General features: G+C 35.8%; 1 long non-coding RNA gene across 1 annotated transcript in view; it reads left to right on the top strand.

The window, feature by feature from the left end:
- The window catches only part of LOC118745106, a 759-nt gene extending 593 nt beyond the window's left edge, over positions 1–166 (top strand). Inside the window, exon 4 of the long non-coding RNA XR_004993612.1 lies at positions 43–166. This is a non-coding gene — a long non-coding RNA (uncharacterized LOC118745106). The remainder of the gene's footprint in view (positions 1–42) is intronic.
- Positions 167–14,894: the final 14,728 nt, after the last annotated feature.

Raw genomic sequence — 14,894 nt, 5'->3', positions numbered from 1 at the left:
TCAGACCTTAACCAGTCTTTATGTTTGTGTTTCTTCCAACAGATTTTTGGAGTAGTGCACACCAGCAGCATCATCACCTTCTACAACTAGGGATTTTTCAATTGCGTTTCAGGTAAGAATTTAGCAATTGCCAATGAATCAAATTGGTAACTTATTTTTTTATTTGTTTTTGGCCTACACCCATGCTTACACCATCTTGTAATGATATAATTATTAATACACCATGGCTCACACTAATCACGGATTCGGTACTTATCTCCAAGCGTGACTATGATGAGGGACTTCGGTCTAGCCACTTAAACGTATAATTATTTAATAATATAACAGATAGAATTTAGATGTGTAGGTTTTAAATGGTAACGAAAATATAGTTTGTAATAAAATTCCCGTCAAAGTTAAGTTATTTAAAAACTTAGTACGCATATATACTTCAGAACTTAAGGAAAAAAAATACAAATAAAATTCCATACTTGATGATATGTTATTTTTATTAGAAGTTAAATATAATTAAATAAAGAGAACGGTTTAATTTTATTTGTTTTAATAAGAATAAATGAAGGGCGGAAAATAATTTTAATTTTTTTTTTTTAATTTTAACCTACCTCTTATGTATGTGGTACGTCTACGTGGCCTTTTAAGTTTTATATATAATAATTTTGAGGTAGAAAAATAAAACTGAATAATTATTATAATCATTATTTTTGATGGAAATAAAAATAGTAATAATAATTTCTTTTGAGTGAAAACATAAATCTATTATTATACTAGTTTACACCAAAAATGTTTTATGGATGCCACTGATCTAAATTATTTTACTTATAATGACTACGGTCCCCGTTTAAACTTAATACGTCCAGTTTTAAACTTAATTATTTGTTGTTAATGTAGACAATGAACAGAATATCCTGCGCCTTGTGCCATTCAACGTGGGCAAGTACGAAGCTGAGATTTTTTAGAGTCCCTAAGGAAGAAATAAAAAAGAAAAAATGGATTGAGGCGTGTGGTGTAGAACTGCAGCCAAATGCAAGAGTTTGTCAGCTTCATTTCGAAGATGAAGACTACGAGATAGATGATTATGGCCAACGTAAGCGTTTATCAGGAGTAGCAGTTCCAATGAAGGTGGAATATTTAAAAAGTTGGGATGAGCCAGGTGGCAAATTTAAGAACTCGTCCACTCAAACAGAGTACGTTTTATGTATAACATTTGATACGTATGTATGTGCGAATAAAACTTTTATGTAACAGAACCGTCATCGAAAGCAGTTTCCAACGGGAAAACGTCGCCTTGAAAAAGCAAGTTGAAAAATTGTTGGTTGAGGCAGCTAAAATGAAGGCGGAAATCGAGGAGCTTAGGGCGATGCGGACCAGTTTCCGTTCTGTTTTTACCCTGAATCAAGTGCGAAAACTAGAAACTCCCAGTAGACAAATGCGGTGGAAATATGAGGACATAGCGTGGGCATTGCCATTGAATGCAGCGGGCCCAAGGGCATATACTCATTTATACCGGAAAGGATTTCCTCTGCCTTCGGAGTCTACATTGGCGAGGTGGCTGCAAAAGCTAAAGTTCGACGACGGAATTCTACACTTCGTTATAGACGCAATGGAGGCCGTGAATGAAATAGAATTGGTAGACAGGCTTTGTGTTTTGGTATTTGATGAGATGAAGATTGCTTCGGCCTTTGAACATGATCCTCTCACGGATACTGTGAGATCGCCGAAGAAGTATGTTCAAATGGTGATAGCTAGGGGACTTAAATGGTCCTGGCCGTCTTCTATGCATTTGACTGCAAAATTACAAAAAGTATAATAGAAGAAATTATAGTTAATCTCTCTCGTGCTGGCTATCCCGTAGTTGCAGTAGTATCCGACATGGGTACAGGAAATCAAGGGCTGTGGCGAGAATTAGGAGTTTCCAGGGGTACAGTGTTCTTTATATAAGCAGAAAAATAGCAGTAGCTTTTAATAATTCTGTTTTTGTATACTTTTAGAAAAAACATGGTTTCCGAACCCAGCTGAAGAGCAAGACAAAATTTTTGTATTCGCGGATGCTCCGCATTTGCTAAAGCTGATTCGGAACCATTTCTTGGACGATGGCTTTGTTTTTCGCAACAAAATAATATGTCCTCAAACGATAAGTCAAATTATGCGCTGCACATTTGCATCAGATCTGTCAATTTCACATAAATTGACAGAGAAACATTTGACAGTTCACCATGCCGGTCGCCAAAAGGTAATGCAGCGTTTTTGCTGCATTTAAAATGCAACATTTAGCACTTTCGAACATATGTTTTCGAAGAGCGTTCATGCTATAGCATTTAGCAAAAGTACATTTACGCGAGTTCGAAATCGAATGCTTTTGACAAACAGCCGTGTTCCAGTCTCTTATTTAGATGCGTATATATTACGATCAATTCTCACGCAGAAGATAATGTGCAAAAACCCTACTGGAAAGGGAAAAATAAATTTTAAACCAAAAATTCAATACAAAAACTTGAATTGTTTTAACCATAACCGAACATTTGTTTGTGTATATATTCATTTGTCGGTGCTGTCAATTCATGATTCAATAATAAAAGGTTTGCTCAAAAAGCAGTTTTCTCGCTCCCTCTTAACAAAATCGTCTCCCTTAGCAAGGCACTGTGTGTGGGTTCGTGTGTGTGTGCAAAGCTTTTGTAAGGGAGCTAAGGGAGTGTCAAAACTCGAATGTCAATAATGAGCAAACCTTTAATTATTGAATCAAGCTGTCAAATTAAAATTTCCTCACTTAATTAGGAAACAAACCAAACAGAGTTGATCACAAATTGATCCAGATTTCTATCAGCATCAAATCGATGTTGAATTTGCTTAACTTTACTTTATCCAAATATGTAATGCAAAATAAAAGAAATCTCGATCGGCGATCACTGAAATGCAGCTAGCAACTGTATACTCGAAAAAGCAATGTGGCCACTTTTTCTCTTTAAACCATGTTCGAATCGTGGAAATTTTGGAAGATCACAGGGTTGCTTTTAGCATTTAGATTCTTAATGCAAAAATGGAGTTGCATTTAGTTGCATTTAGGTGACGAATTTTGTATGGATAAATGTACATTTAGAGTAGCATTTAGAGCTAAATGCGCTAAATGTGCTTTTACGCGTAAGCAAAAACAGCCTATTAAATCGAATTGAAACTTTTAACCGTGCTACTATAAATCACATTTTGAATGCGAGTTAAGAGTTGTTGAATCGTGTTAAGAGTGCATATTAACACGGGATTTGAGCACACGGTTGTTTCATGCAACTCTGTATGAAGTAAAACATTTAAATAGTTCTTGAAATTACATTTAGACTAAGCTTTCCTAAAAAAATAATAGCTAATATCCTTTTTCATGGCTGTTTGGAACTTTAATTATTATTTTTTCATGTTTATTATTTTCAAGAAATGACACATGCATTAACAGGGTCGCATCGGGATGAACTCTGTTTGGAAGCGTGTTCGATCGACTCATTTCTTTTGTTGCATATAAACACTTTCATTTCAAGCGAGCTACACTGACACGAGTTAATTCTATACCGAGTTTGATGCCATATAAACAAGGTAAATTACTAGCAACGTGTTCATGTGATAAACATTAAATTCGGTCCGCCCATTCCGACGACCCAATACGCGTAAAAGCACATTTAGCACATTTAACTCTAAATAATATAGATTGGCGCTTACACATATGTTAGTGTTTGGCCGAGCTTCTCCTCCGATTTGTGGCGTGCGCCTTGATGTTGTAACACAAAGCGGAGGGACCTACAGTTTTACGCCGACTCCGAACGGCGATTGTATTTTTATGAGAAGCTGTTTTTCATGGCAGAAATACACTCGGAGGTTTGCCATTGCCTGCCGAGGGACGACCGCTGTTAAGAAAAAACCTTTTTCTATATTTTTTTTTTTTTGCGATGTTGCTTTGACCAGGGCTTGAACCCAGGCGTTGCGGAGTGGAAGCGCGCACTGCTTACCACTACACCACAGCGCTAAATGCTACCCTTAAAATAAAAGAAATCTCGATCGGCGATCACTGAAACGCAGCTAGCAACTGTATACTCGAAAAAGCAATGTTGCCACTTTTTCTCTTTAAACCATGTTCGAATCGTGGAAATTTTGGAAGCTCACAGGGTTGCTTTTAGCATTTAGATTCTTAATGCAAAAATGGGGATGCATTTAGTTGCATTTAGGTGACGAATTTTGTATGGATAAATGTACATTTAGAGTAGCATTTAGAGCTAAATACGCTAAATGTGCTTTTACGCGTAAGCAAAAACAGCCCATAAGCCTTGCCTCCCAGCTGTTTTCCCACACCACAGCTAGCGTTATAAGGCGATGTTATCAAATGGGTGAAGAGCTTTATAATCCGCTAGAAACAGCTGACTTCATTGACGACATTAATGTTTGGTTCGACTTAATGAACACAAAGATGACCACGATACAAACTATTCCTTCGAAGAGGCCATTTGGGGTAGATATGGAGCAACAGACGAAAGTTTTAGAAACAATGGACTCCATTGCCCTCAATGCAAAGGTAACCAGTAGGAGAACGCTTCTTCCTTTCCAGAAAGGAATTTTGATGAGCAACGAATCTCTACGGTCGTTGTTCTATTGTCTGCAAGAAAAATTTGGTTTGCGGTATTTGCTAACCTATCGGCTGAACCAAGATGTGTTGGAGAACTTTTTCGGTGCAATGAGGGCGAGGGGTGGGTTGCACGATAATCCAACACCGATGCAATTCAAATACCGGCTTCGAAAATATCTTCTTGGTAGGATAGGCTTATAAAAGATTTTTCTGTAATATATTTAATTAATATGCGTATTTTGTACCTTTCATGTAAAATTTAGCACAAAACACAGCACTCCTCCCTGGAAGAGGAAATGTTGGCGAAGATGATACCAACTGGCTTCCACTGAGAGACATACCTCATTGTGACTACATCTCGGAATATCTAGTCGAGTCTGACGCCTCCATCGTCTCCGCAGATGATTTTAACATAGAGAGCGACATAGACCAGTTCCACGAGGACGCGGTCGAGTATATAGCTGGCTATTTTATCCGCAAGCTTCATTTAACTGGTATGGAGTCCACGGACAATACGTTCACTTGGGTTGATGAATTGTCGAAAGGCGGTTTAATAAAGCCTAGTTCTGCGTTTGTGAAGGAATTATTGTTCTTAGAAACCATTTTTATAAAATTTAATGGGAAGGAAATGCTTAACGCCTCAAAAACTTCTCACATGGCGGAAAATGTCAAAAAACTTTTTTTTAAATGTAGAATGCATTTTCGTATTAAAGATTTGAATAAATCCATAAAATGATATAAATACACAATTTTTTTTGTTTGTATGCCTATTCATTGAATTTAAACAGTTAAACAAAAGTATTTCTTATAGGAAAATACACTGATAGCGAGAGATTTGAATATATGTCCATATGTATATATTCGAAATCAGTATTGGAAATAGTACCCAAAAAGTAGTAAAAATAATCCAAATTTTTTCCCCCTTTTTCTACTACCCTCAAATGCATGACCGCAATTGGCATGCAGAAAAAGTGAGGTTATGTAAGTGACATCACCTTATATTTATTTCACCATGGGCAAATCTAAAAAATAGGTACACTCTCCAAAAAAAAATTTTGATTTTTAAATTTGTGAGCACACCTATGTTTTATATATAATTTTATTCGTACTCTCTTAATGAATCGATTAATATAAGTGTAATTCATTTTCATCAAGTGCTTCAAAAGTTAGACGAGGAATAAACATGAAATAGAAAACAAAAGAATAAGCTGGGTTCAAATTACGTTGTTCAAGTTGTAAAATTTGAGCGAAGATTTTGAAAGTTGAACTCACTTAATTGGGACGTTCTTAATTCAATGGCATCTCCCGGCATCGAGATAACGGTATTTGAAGATTTGATTACATTTTAACTATTTTATAAATTACTCCATCAGTTTTGAAGTTATTTTACTAAACTTTTGCACATAACGGTTTTTTAATATTACCTTAATTATTCCTTAGAATTATCGAAATGGTTGCACTTTAACGTATAGCTCTAATACAACTGATTACTCAGATATGTGTTTTTGCGCTATAACTCTAATTTCATATCTGAATAATAAATTGTATGCGTGCGTTAAAGTGAACTTATACTAAATTTTTACATGCTTAATTGGAGGAGTTATAACGCAAAACAACGTCTCTGGTCAATCAGTTGTATGGGAGCTATATTTTAGAGTAAACCGATTTCAATGATTTTATGAGATGGTGAAGGAAACGTTAAAATACAAGCGGGTGCAAAATTGTAGTAAAATATCTCCAAAACGGAGGGAGTTTTTTTTTATAAAATAGTTAAAATTTAAGCAAAGTTTCAAGTACCGCTATCTCCAAAACTGGAGACAATCGGGAGAAACTGGGGACGAGATTTAATTTAAAAGGCTCCAATTAAGTAAAAGCAACTATCAGAACCTTTGTCGAAAAAAATTTGATTTGATACCACGCTCGAAATATGCTGACTATAAGAACGAAAATAATTAAAAGTACTAAATCGGCGTTTTCGCACACTTCTAGAGAACATTTTTTTGAAGCATTTTACAGGTATATACAACGTTGTAAGGACTATTAGTTATAAAAATATTTAGATCGTTTCGACGTATTTTCCAAATGTGCCTTCAAATAAGATATTTTTGGAATAAAAATTACGCTCGAGATCGCAGAATATTTTATCTTTAAACCATGGTTTATTCTGAAAGCACACCTCTTGCTAAGTTGTCAAATTATTCGTAATTGTTTGTAGAATACGATACATGCTTAAAAAGTTCTTAAAATTAAATGCTTCAAAAACTATACGCGATAAACCGAAAATGTTGAAAATGGTGAAATGTGGAGTTACAGACTTTGAGTTACTTGCCATTTCGTTATTTTTTAATGCACACTTTTCTTACCTACTACATATGAAGTATACACATAAGTGCTAAATGTCCATTAAATTTTAAATGAGAATATGGTGTGCTTCAAAAGTTATGACATAATTAATTTTGCCCCTCTTACAAATTACATAAAAAATTCACTTGTTTTCATTATTTTTTTAAATTTAAACACCTATAATTCAAAAGTTATGCAGCAAATTGATCCAAATCTTTTTTTGAGGCTTCAAGTATAAGTCAATGAATTATATCCAAAAGCAACCAGCTTGATATAGTTTCCACCAGTGAAAATAAAGCTAAATAACACCAAGGTTACCTGTTTTTTAGATTTGCCCATATACATACATACATATAGACATATGTATGAATCAATTCTTCTCTATTTTTGCATACAGATATATGTATGTATGTATGTAAAACAAAACATAATAGCAATTACTCAGATTTCTGATTAATCAGGTTATGATTAGTCACTTTGCTGATTAATCAAATTTATTAGATTCTGATTAATCAATATATAATTAATCAGAAAATTAATCATTTGGATTAATCAAAAGTAATTATTCTTTGATTAATTAATTAATCGGCTTTCGATTAATCAGCTTGTTCGATTAATTGATCCATCCCTTATTTTTAGTCAAATTGGCTGATGGTCTTTCTAATTCGATCGATTCCAACTTTTCCTTGTTTCGACAAAGCCTTTAATCGATATTGAGCTACACAAGAACTCAATTCGCTGCATTTCAAATCTTCGATTTCCATCTAATCAAATTTAGACAAGTTCATTTTATTAAGTGAAGTCACATCAGGGTACATAATAAATTTGAGTATGATAAATCTAGACCTTGCTAGATTGTATACAAACCGTGGTATATAATACGGACAGAACTTCAGCTATGAGAGGGAATAAGACCGGCGAGATTCGGAGTTCTAACTCAAGTGCTTTATTTTAATTTCATCTTATAATGCACAGGGTTGCATTATTTGTATTTGTATAATTAATCCAATACAAATCAGAGTAGTTTAAATTGGGTAGCATTAATTAATGCTAAGCAGTAGTATAGATTTACTTCATCTAAATATATAACATTACTTCACCCTTTATTTCGAATTATGTTTAAATTGAGTTAACTTACATACTAGGAAATAGGAAGTATAATTAATATAGTATTTCAGTACGATATTCATTTCCGAAAATCTGGTGCATTGTAACGTGTAACTTCTTGCCTGATGCGTGAGCTTATACGCTGAGACAATTCTTCGGTCGGCGTATGTTCTTCAGCTGCAGGTGTTACGGATACTGTGGAACGTTCATCAGTGTGAGACAAGTTAATAGTGAAATCACAAGTAAGTTGCGGGAGGCCCTCATTTATACTGCTTCTAGTTTTTATTTGATTTGCGTGCCGTTTTACGTTACCCTTTTCTGTCTTAACAATGTAAAGAATTTGACCAAGCTGCTGAATAACACTGGATCACAAATTTTAATTTGGTTTTTGTTCTCCAGACGCCAATATCCAATTTCTATGTAGAATTGCTCGGTGATTCCGAAAATCGAGTTAATTTTTTTCTATGGATACGTTTTCGAGATATTTGCAATCTACCGTTATTCAGCTTAAAGCAATATCTTACGAACCAGTTTAAAAATCTTAATATAAAATACGGAAAATGAAAGCCAATGAAATTATCCATAAACCGTATATACATCACTTTCCGATAGGGCATATAGTTTCTGAAAAATTAATTAATCATTCCAGTGTTTTTTTTTAATGAAAAACTAAAAAAAAATCAAACTCATACGCCACGTACACCCGAGTAACACGCTTTACGGTAAATTGCAAATATCTCGAAAACGTATCTATAGAAAAAAAATTAACTCGATTTTCGGAATCACCGAGCAATTCTACATAGGAATTGGATAGTGGCGTCTGGAGAAGAATTTTGCTGAAAACCAGTGTAATTACTCCTTTGATCCATTACTCTACTCTGGAAAAATTTCGCGCATAAACTTGTTGGTTTAGCTGGAATTTCTGTGTGCTGTACGATTTACTACATTTTTGCCTTGGTTCGAAGATTCGACTCAAAAAAACGCGAATTTGTCGACCGTGAAAAAGTTCAGCAGGAGACTTTCCTTCGGTGTTTGGCATGAAACGGCATGTTGCACAATACTTAGTTACGGCGGCTTTGAGGTATAGCGCATCATCCAAATTCTTTTGAACTGTTGTTGTGAATGTTCGGACAAACCGTTCGGCTAAGCCTTCAGAAGCCGAATGAAACGGCGCTGTTGTTAAGTGCTTAATACCAAGTTCACTGCAGAAAACTAAAAACGAGTCGGCTGTAAGTTGTGGGCCTTTGTTTTTTACAATAGTATCCGGTATTACCTCAATAGCGAAAACGGAATTTAAAGCGGGTATGGTATCAGCCGTTGTAGTTGTTGATAATTGTACGATGAATGGAAATTGACTATATGCGTCTATGCAGATGAGCCACACTGAAGTAAAAATCGGCGAAGTCAATATGGACACGTTCCCAGGCACGAATCGCAGGGGCCAGTTTTGATAATTTCTAACAGGCGCGGCATTACAAGATTTACAAATGTTACAGTTTTCTGACAGCTGTTCAATATCTTCATCGATTTTTTCCCGATATGCTGCCGGGCGAGTTGCTTAATTTTAGTAATGCCCCTGTGCCTATCATGCAAAAGCTTTAAAAAGAGCTTTCTTAATGAAACTGGGATGACCATTCGAGTCGGTTTGAAGGCAAAGTAGACTGTTTTGAAAAGTAAAGGCATAGCGACGATTAAAAAATGGACGAAGGTCATTATCTTTCATACTATGTCGATCCGGTCACCCATTGTGTACAAAAAATCGAACTCGGCTAATGATTTTGACTTTATCAGCGTTTTTGCGAATAACTTCAGATTTAATGGGAATATTCTGTTCCCCTAAGTTGTACCAAGCTGCTCTCTTGTAAATTTGGTCGTCGAAGTCAATTGGTAGCCTCGGTAAAGAGTCAGCATTACCGTGCTCAGACGTCTTCCGGTATTTAACGTCGTATTGCAAAGCCATCAACGTTATAACCCAGCGTTGCAGACGATGGGACGTCATCAATGGTAGTTGTGTACAAAGGTTGAAAATGCTTACAAGCTGCTTATGATCAGTGACCAGCGTGAACCTCTGTCCGTAGAGGTACTGGTGGAAGTTTTTTACTGCAAAAATTATAGTTAGTCCTTTTTTGATTTGGCTGTAGAAAACCTGATGTTTGTCGAGTGTTTTCGATGCGAAGGCTATCGGACGCTCGCTCCCGTCAGGATAAGAATGCGAGAGTACTGCCCCGATACCGTTAGACAAAGCATCAGTAGCTAGGGTAATAGGCATAGTGCGCTAACTGTGTCGCATTGAGGGTGTGGTTTTTTTAGTGAATTGAAAGTCGAATTTTGTTTATGCCCCCACGTAAGTTTGACGCCCTTACGCCGCAGCTTATTTATTGGGGCGGAAGATTGCGAATGAACGCTTCTACCTGCTTGAGGTCCTTCGATGGCTGGAGATCATTTACTGCCTTAAGCCCCGCTTCGTCAGGTAAAATACCCTGATCGCTAATTCGCCGTCGAAGATATTCAATCGTATCTTGCAGGAAAAAAACATTTTTGTCGCTTGCATTTGATGCAAGAAAAAACCTTTTTTCTATATTTTTTCGATGCGCACTGCTTACCACCACAGCGGCCGAAAAGGGAATTGGTCGGCTTTTAAAAAAGTTCATAGATGCACTTGGTTTTAAATGTATACTGGCCCTACAATTTTGTATGGTGCCCAGAGCAGTCCCAAATACGTCACTATATTTTTCGCAAGTTCATTTATTCCTTTCGGTTCACATTGGGAAATGTTCAATACTTTTATTTTGTATCCGAATTTTTCAATAAAATCGAACCCGGAAAGATTGTTGCCATTTTCAATATTAACAACGACGAGTGCCACCCTATCTTCTTTGTTTACGCACTTTACGTCTACGCACAATTCACCTAGAACAGTAATGTTCTGGAACTCTTTTGCAATTTTTTTGGCAGTTTAAGGTTTTGTATGTAAAAAGGTTGATAATAGAAACTGTTGCCCCAGAGTCCATTTGTAAGTTTATGTTTGTATTTAAAATTTGTAAGTTAATAAAATGTTTATTATGTTTGACTGTGATAATGCCAGTTACATTTCAAATTGTTTCGACCGCTTCGAAATTTTGCTTTTTGTTTTGACTGTCTTTCTTTTTACTCGCACTAGTATATTCACCACGGTTGTTTCTGCTGTTTTGCGAAATATCCCCTTTCTTTTCACACTTATGACCAGGCATGGGTAGCAGTGATCGGACTTACAAAAAATTCTGTGTGGTAGAATCTGGAAAAAAATGTGGTAGATCTCAGGTTTTAGATCAAACTTTGTACAAAAATTAAAAAAAAAATCTGCAAGGCTTCACCTAAATCGGAAAGTTTTAATTAGCCTCTAAAAAAATTTTATTTTAGTATTGTAAAGTGTAAGACTGAAGACTGAAGTGGTGGAGTGCACTAAGGCCCGCGGAAATAACGCCCACGGGCTTTATTTCCTAAAAAAAAGAAATAAAGCCCGCCGGCCTTATTGCCTTTTCAAAAAAGAAATTAAGTCCGCGGGCTTTATTGCCTTTTGCCGGTGGTCATTATTTCTAAATAGTGATGGGCGAAATAGGGATTTTTCAGTATCAGTGAAAAGAGTGATTGCGATTTTTAAACTGTGTCATAGTTCTAATAAATGATGGTAAATCAGTGCTGATACATGTAGGGATTTCAGTCGAAAAAATTGGTGTAGGGAAAAGAGGGAAAGACTTCATTTATTCGCTCAAAAGCTACCATATTTCCCTTCGCTTTTTATTACTCGTTGTTACAAATTTTGAAAAAAAAACTGAGACGCAAATAACGCGATCAGGCAAATCAATCTGCGTACAGTAAAACCCGCTTAAGTACCTCACGAAAAATGTCAGCTTTTTTAGGTACTTAGGCGGATTGGGTACTTAAAAGAACCCGCTTAAGTACCTCAATGCAATTGATGTAGTTACATATTTTTGTTAACTTACATAGATATGTAAATCCTTGAATAAAACGTGAGTAATAGTGTAGTTTAAAAGCAAGACCATAGCTTTATTTAAGATTTTGCAATTAAAATACAGTTCATTCCCTAATAAATACCATATAAACCTAAGCTTAAAATTGTATAGAATACTCAAAGAAAAAAATTCATAAAAATTTATAATGGTTTTTCTCAGAAGTGTTTTTTGAGAAACAGTCTACAGCCCATTGAATTTTAGTGTAATAATGTGCGAGTTTCAAGTGGCTCAAAATTACCGTTGATTTTTTATAATTTTTTTGCCGAAGATGTGTAACGCTGCCACTGAATTTCAAAATGCGTAAATATTTTATGAAATTTTAAGAGCACTTAAAATGGGAAAATTATAGGTAAAATGGTAAATGGGGTACGAAAAATGTATGTAATTAGGCGGGTTGGGTAAATAAGTGGTTAACTACTTAAGAGAGGGATTTTCTTCAGATTACATTCAAAAATTCACATTGCGCAAAAATGTTGTTTACTTAAGCGGGTTAGGTACTTAAGCAGGGGGGTATTTAAGCGGGTTTCACTGTACTTGAAAATGTTAATTTAAAACAATAGCGCAACGGTAATGAAAAAACGCAATATACATTCGAGCAAAATCACCATTCGCAACTTCTGTTGACTAGCCAGATGTGATTTTCTTTCACAGTGAAATATCATGCGAGTAGAAAAATCACCAATCACTGATCACTATAAGCGATTTTTAAATCACAGTGATAAAATCACCGGTAGTGAAATATCGCTCATCACTAATTATTTCCCTTTTCCTAAAAAATGAAATAAAGCCCGCTGGCGTTACGAACAAATTGAAATTAATAAATCTCAATGCATATATTTAATACATACATATGTATGTTTGTACTAGCAGACCCGGCGAACTTCGTACCGCCCAAAATTTTTATTTTTTTCATTGAAACTTTTTGGTCCAACATTTTCACCAACAATCCACGATTTTCATTGGCACATTCATCTGCTAAGATTATGGTTTGGTGGTCATTTGCCGCTTTAAATAACTTAAGAAAAGTGTTACATCCGTGAAGAAGTTCTTGAAATTCTCATCACTCCCTGGCGGCAACAATGACCTGCTTCTATAGTGAATGTCCTAAAAGCTTTACAGTATAGTTGAGGGCAATTTCAAAATGGGTGCGAATCATTGTTCTACAGAAATGCAATATACAACGACTTATTTCAGACGAAATACCTTAAGAGATTGCACGCATAATAATATTGGAAAATCACATCCATTGGGTCAATCGCAACGCAGGAGTGTTCGATATACTCAATGGTGCAACAGGTCGATTTAATCTGACTTCACGGCCCCTTTTCTCACTTGGCTATTTTTAGTAATAACTCGACTTCAGCACCACTTGGGAGCACTTTTTTGCAATAGTATTGCATACATCTTTAAAACATTAGCCAAGTCGGATCATAAATAAGATTTTTAGTAATAACTCAACTACAGCGCCAACTGGCGGATTAAATTGTGAAACTAAACCATCGAGAGACCCACTCAAACACACACAAAAAATTTCGTTAAAATCCGTACAAAAATTTAGGAGGATTTCACTCACAAACACACCTACAGAAGACTTGTAAATAGATTCGAAGATAACTAAAAGTCGGCAGGTTTGTATGCCTTACGCCTTCTTTACAAATAGCCCCAATTTTCTCCATGAGTATGGGCTTGATTTCATATACATACATATCTCCGTACGAAGTTCCAGTACTGTACCATGAATACTTTCAGAGATATACAGTATAAAAATTCCGTTTGTATGGGAGGTGGCACGCCCCCTTTTCAAATAGCTCACATTTTTCTTCATGAGTATGCGATTCATTTCGTATATCTCCATACAAAGCTCCAATACCCTACCATGGACAGAAAATTGAAAAATTTGGTTTGTATGGGAGTTGGCACGCCTCCTTTTCCAATATCTCCAATTTTTCTTCAAGAGTATGTGGTTGATTTCGTATATCTCCATATAAAGTTCCAGAACTCTACCATGAACACTTCCAGATATATGCAGTATGAAAAAGTTGGTTTGTATTGGAGGTGCCACGTCCCCTTTTCCAATGGTTCCAATTTTTCTCCAACAGTATGCGATTGATTTCGTATATCTCCACACCGAGTTCCAGAACTCTACCATGAACACTTCCAGAGATATGGAGTATAAAAATGTTCAGTTTGTATTGGAGGTGCCACGCCCCATTTCCGTCCTTGGGAAACGTGTGGCAGGAGTCTGAAGTTTCCAAAAAATCGGTTCAGCCGTTCTCGAGCTTTGCGAACACTAAAAAACGACTTTCAGAATATATATTAGTATAGATATATTATATATTATTATTATATTTTGGCTGTATCCGTTGTTTTTGTTGTCGAAAAAAAACTTGCCTAGTGACGAATTCGCCCCTTGATACGCTGGTTGCTCAAAGCTATTTATATTAGCTACGTACAAAATTTTAATCAAATCGGACCATAGATGCCATTTTTGAATAGATCGGTCCCTGGTCCACTTCTCGAAAAAAAGGATCCTATATGCTAATCCAGGCAAAACCTACCAACGCACCGAGTTTTAAGCAAATCGGACCATAAATACGATTTTTTCGAATAGATCGGTCCCTGGTCCACTTGCTGGAAAAAAAAGAATCCTCTATGCTAAACCTAGGTAAAACGCTACCTCGTACCAAATTCTAAGCAAATCGGACCTTAATAAGATTTTTTTGAATAGATCGGTCCTGGTCCACCTAAATACCGGAAAAAAGTAAATGTTTTTGGCCTAAAAGATGGTGGTTGCTGAAAGCTATTTATATAAAAAATTTCACGAAAATCGGACC

The sequence above is a fragment of the Rhagoletis pomonella genome, unplaced genomic scaffold, assembly GCF_013731165.1.
Source record: "Rhagoletis pomonella isolate Grant_MI unplaced genomic scaffold, Rhpom_1.0 Rhpom_scaffold_00008, whole genome shotgun sequence".
Classification (NCBI taxonomy): Eukaryota; Metazoa; Arthropoda; class Insecta; order Diptera; family Tephritidae; genus Rhagoletis; species Rhagoletis pomonella.
Note: the sequence above shows the minus strand (reverse complement) of the source record. Positions and strands in the feature narration are given on the sequence as shown.